Source organism: Anomalospiza imberbis, unplaced genomic scaffold, assembly GCF_031753505.1.
Source record: "Anomalospiza imberbis isolate Cuckoo-Finch-1a 21T00152 unplaced genomic scaffold, ASM3175350v1 scaffold_966, whole genome shotgun sequence".
NCBI classification, from domain to species: Eukaryota; Metazoa; Chordata; class Aves; order Passeriformes; family Viduidae; genus Anomalospiza; species Anomalospiza imberbis.
The window spans coordinates 15834-21550 of NW_027100588.1; positions in this window are offsets into that span (position 1 = coordinate 15834).

Sequence of the window (5717 nt, forward strand, 5' to 3'; positions counted from 1 at the left end):
TGTCAGTGTCACCTGTCAGTGTCACCTGTCAGTGTCACCTGTGTCACCTGTGTCACCTGCGCCGCTGCGGGGACACGGATGGGCACCTGTCAGTGTCACCGGTGTCACCGGTGTCACCTGTGTCACCTGTGTCATGAGTGTCACCTGTGTCACCTGTGTCACCTGTGTCACCAGTGTCACCTGTCAGTGTCACCTGTCAGTGTCACCTGTCAGTGTCACTGGCCACCGGCGTCACCTGCGCCACCCGCGCCACTGCGGGGACACGGACGGGCACCTGTCAGTGTCACCTGTGTCATGAGTGTCACCTGTGTCACCTGTGTCATAAGTGTCACCGGTGTCACCTGTGTCACCTGTGTCACCTGTGTCATGAGTGTCACCGGTGTCACCAGTGTCACCTGTCAGTGTCACCTGTGTCACCTGTGTCACCTGTGTCATAAGTGTCACCTGTGTCACCTGTGTCACCTGTGTCACCTGTGTCACCTGTCAGTGTCACCGGCCACCGGCGTCACCTGCGCCACCTGCGCCACTGCGGGGACATGGACAGGCACCTGTCACCTGTGTCACCTGTGTTATCTGTGTCACCTGTCAGTGTCACCGGTGTCACCTGTGTCACCTGTGTCACCGGTGTCACCTGTGTCACCTGTGTCATGAGTGTCACCTGTGTCACCTGTGTTATCTGTGTCACCTGTCAGTGTCACCTGTGTCACCGGTGTCACCTGTGTCACCTGTCTCACCTGTCTCACCTGTCAGTGTCACCTGTGTCACCTGTGTCACCAGTGTCACCTGTGTCACCTGTGTCACCTGTGTCACCTGTCAGTGTCACCTGTGTCACCTGTGTCACCTGTGTCATCGGTGTCACCTGTCAGTGTCACCTGTGTCACCTGTGTCACCTGCGCCGCTGCGGAGACACGGACGGGCACCTGTCACCTGTGTCACCTGTCAGCGTCACCTGTCAGTGTCACCTGTGTCACCTGTGTCACCTGTGTCACCTGTCAGTATCACCTGTGTCATGAGTGTCACCGGTGTCACCTGTGTCATGAGTGTCACCTGTCAGTGTCACCTGTGTCACCTGTGTCACCTGTGTCACCTGTGTCACCTGTCAGTGTCACCGGCCACCGGCGTCACCTGCGCCACCTGCACCGCTGCGGGGACACGGACGGGCGCCTGTCACCTGTGTCACCTGTGTCACCTGTGTCACCTGTGTCACCTGTCAGTGTCACCTGTGTCACCTGTGTCACCTGTCTCACCTGTCAGTGTCACCTGTGTCACCTGTCAGTGTCAGCGGTGTCACCTGTGTCACTGCGGGGACACGGACAGGCACCTGTCACCTGTGTCTCCTGTGTCACCTGTGTCACCTGTGTCACCTGTGTCACCTGTGTCACCTGTCAGTGTCACCTGTGTCACCGGTGTCACCTGTGTCATGAGTGTCACCTGTGTCACCTGTGTCACCTGTGTCACCTGTGTTATCTGTGTCACCTGTCAGTGTCACCTGTGTCACCTGTGTCACCTGTGTCACTGCGGGGACATGGACGGGCACCTGTCAGTGTCACCTGTCAGTGTCACCTGTCAGTGTCACCTGTCAGTGTCACCTGTGTCACCTGTGTCACCTGCGCCGCTGCGGGGACACGGATGGGCACCTGTCAGTGTCACCGGTGTCACCGGTGTCACCTGTGTCACCTGTGTCATGAGTGTCACCTGTGTCACCTGTGTCACCTGTGTCACCAGTGTCACCTGTCAGTGTCACCTGTCAGTGTCACCTGTCAGTGTCACTGGCCACCGGCGTCACCTGCGCCACCCGCGCCACTGCGGGGACACGGACGGGCACCTGTCAGTGTCACCTGTGTCATGAGTGTCACCTGTGTCACCGGTGTCACCTGTCAGTGTCACCTGTGTCATGAGTGTCACCGGTGTCACCGGTGTCACCTGTGTCACCTGCGCCGCTGCGAGGACATGGACAGGCACCTGTCACCTGTGTCATCGGTGTCACCGGTGCCACCTGTGTCACCCGTGTCACCTGTGTCACCTGTGTCACCTGTCAGTGTCACCTGTCAGTGTCACCTGTGTCACCTGTGTCATGAGTGTCACCTGTGTCACCTGTGTCACCTGTCAGTGTCACCTGCGCCGCTGCGGGGACACGGACGGGCACCTGTCAGTGTCACCGGTGTCACCGGTGTCACCTGTGTCACCTGTGTCACCTGTGTTATCTGTGTCACCTGTCAGTGTCACCTGTGTCACCTGAGTCACCTGTGTCACTGCGGGGACACGGACAGGCACCTGTCACCTGTGTCATCGGTGTCACCTGTGTCACCTGTCAGTGTCACCTGTGTCATGAGTGTCACCTATGTCACCTGTGTCACCTGTGTCACCTGCGCCACCTGCGCCGCTGCGGGGACACGGACAGGCACCTGTCACCTGTGTCACCTGTCAGTGTCACCAGTGTCACCGGTGTCACCTGTGTCACCTGTGTCACCTGTGTCACCTGTGTCATGAGTGTCACCTGTGTCACCTGTGTCACCGGTGTCACCTGTGTCACCTGTCAGTGTCACCTGTGTCACCTGTGTCACCTGTCTCACCTGTCAGTGTCACCTGTGTCACCTGTGTCACTGCGGGGACACGGACAGGCACCTGTCACCTGTGTCACCTGTGTCACCTGTGTCACCTGTGTCACCTGTCAGTGTCACCTGCGCCACCTGTGTCACTGCGGGGACATGGAACAGACACCTGTCACCTCTGTCACCTGTGTCACCTGTGTCACCTGTGTCATGAGTGTCACCTGTCACTGTCACCTGTCAGTGTCACCTGTGTCACCTGCGTCACTGCTGTGGGGACACCAGAGACAGCCCTGTCACCTCTGAGTGTCACCTGTCCCCTCACCTGTCTCACCTGTCTCTGTCCCCTCACCTGTCCCCTCACCTGTGTCACCTGTCCCCCGTCCCCATCCCTCACCTGTCCCCTCACCTGTCCGCATCCCTCCCCTGTCCCCTCCCCTGTCCCCTCACCTGTCCCCTCACCTGTCTCACCTGTCCCCTCACCTGTCCCCTCACCTGTCTCACCTGTCCCCTCACCTGTGTCACCTTTCCCCTCCCCCGTCCCTGTCCCCTCACCTGTCTCACCTGTCTCACCTGTGTCCCCTCACCTGTCCCCTGTGTCACCTGTCCCCCCGTGCCCATCCCTCACCTGTCCCCTCACCTGTCTCACCTGTCCCCTCACCCCTCACCTGTCCCCTGTGTCACCTGTCCCCTGTGTCACCTGTCCCCTGTGTCACCTGTCCCCCCCGTGCCCGTCCCTCACCTGTGTCACCTGTCCCCTCACCTGTCCCCTCACCTGTCCCCTGTCCCCTCACCTGTCCCCTGTGTCACCTGTCTCACGTGTCCCCTGTCCCCTCACCTGTCCCCTGTCCCCCCGTGCCCGTCCCTCACCTGTGTCACCTGTCCCCTCACCTGTCTCACGTGTCCCCTGTCCCCTCACCTGTCTCACCTGTGTCCCCTGTCCCCTCACCTGTCCCCTGTGTCACCTGTCCCCCCGTGCCCATCCCTCACCTGTCCCCTCACCTGTCTCACCTGTCCCCTCACCTGTCCCCTCCCCTGTCCCCTGTGTCACCTGTCCCCCCGTGCCCGTCCCTCACCTGTGTCACCTGTCCCCTCACCTGTCCCCTGTGTCACCTGTCCCCCGTGCCCGTCCCTCACCTGTCTCACCTGTCCCCTCACCTGTCCCCTGTCCCCTGTGTCCCCTGTCCCCTCACCTGTCCCCTGTCCCCTGTGTCACCTGTCCCCCCGTGCCCGTCCCTCACCTGTGTCACCTGTCTCACCTGTCCCCTGTCCCCTCACCTGTCTCACCTGTGTCACCTGTCCCCCCGTGCCCGTCCCTCACCTGTCTCACCTGTCCCCTGTCCCCTCCCCTGTCTCACCTGTCCCCTCCCCTGTCCCCTCACCTGTCTCACCTGTCCCCTGTCCCCTCACCTGTCCCCTGTGTCACCTGTCTCACCTGTCCCCTGTCCCCCCTGTCTCACCTGTGTCACCTGTCCCCCCGTGCCCGTCCCTCACCTGTCTCACCTGTCCCCTCCCCTCTCCCCTGTCCCCTCACCTGTCCCCTGTGTCACCTGTCCCCCCGTGCCCGTCCCTCAGCTGTGTCCCCTGTCCCCTCCCCTGTCCCCTCACCTGTCCCCTGTCCCCTCACCTGTCCCCTCCCCTGTCCCCTCACCTGTGTCACCTGTCCCCTCACCTGTCTCACCTGTCCCCTGTCCCCTCACCTGTGTCACCTGTCCCCTCACCTGTCCCCTGTGTCACCTGTCCCCCCCGTGCCCGTCCCTCACCTGTGTCACCTGTCCCCTCCCCTGTCCCCTCACCTGTCCCCTGTCCCCTCACCTGTCCCCTCACCTGTGTCCCCTGTCCCCTCACCTGTCCCCTGTCCCCTCACCTGTCCCCTCACCTGTGTCCCCTGTCCCCTCCCCTGTCCCCTCCCCTGTCTCACCTGTGTCCCCGCTCCCCTGTCCCCTGTGTCACCTGTCCCCTCCCCTGTCCCCTCACCTGTCTCACCTGTCCCTGTCCCCTCCCCTGTGTCACCTGACCTGTCCCCTCCCCTGTGGTCACCTGACCTGTCCCCTCCCCTGTGTCACCTGTCCCCTGTGTCACCCTGTCCCCCCGTGCCCCGTCCCTCATCTGTGTCACCTGTCCCTCACCTGTCCCCTCACCTGTCCCCTCCCCTGTCTCACCTGTCCCCTCACCTGTCCCCTGTCTCACCTGTGTCACCTGTCCCCCCGTGCCCGTCCCTCACCTGTGTCACCTGTCCCCTCACCTGTCCCCTCACCTGTCCCCTCCCCTGTCTCACCTGTGTCCCCTCACCTGTCTCACCTGTCTCACCTGTCCCCGTGCCCGTCCCTCACCTGCGAGCAGCAGCAGCGCCAGGTTCCCCGCCAGGTTCGCCGCGGGGGCCGCCAGGGGGCGCCACGTCATCGCCGCTGGGGGGCGGGGCCGAAATTTGGGGTCACTTCGGGGGATTTTGGGGCATTTTTGGGGTTTGGGGGGGGTTCGGGGAGATTTGGGGGTCATTTTTGGGGAGATTTGGGCGGTTTTGGGGCACCTTGGGGTAATTTTGGGGTAATTTTGGGATCATTTTGGGTAATTTTTAGCTCATTTTGGGACCATTGTGGGCAATTTTGGGTCATTTTGGGACCATTGTGGGTAATTTTGGGGTAATTTTGGCCATTTTGGGTCATTTTGGGCTCATTTTGGGTCATTTTGGGACCATTGTGGGTAATTTTGGGGTAATTTTGGCCATTTTGGGTCATTTTGGGCTCATTTTGGGTCATTTTGGGACCATTGTGGGTAATTTAGGGTCATTTTTGGGGTAATTTTGGCCATTTTGGGACCATTGTGGGTAATTTTGGGGTAATTTTGGCCATTTTGGGTCATTTTTAGCTCATTTTGGGTCATGGTGGGTAATTTTGGGTAATTTAGGGTCATTTTGGGGTAATTTTGGTCATTTTGGGTAATTTTGGGACCATTGTGGGTAATTTTGGGGTAATTTTGGCCATTTAGGGTCATTTTGGGTCATTTTGGGACCATTTTGGGTAATTTTGGGATCATTATGGGATCATTGTGGGTAATTTTGGGGTAATTTTCGCCATTTTGGGTAATTTTGGGCTCATTTTGGGTCATTTTGGGACCATTGTGGGTAATTTAGGGTCATTTTGGGACCATTTTGGGTAATTTTGGGTC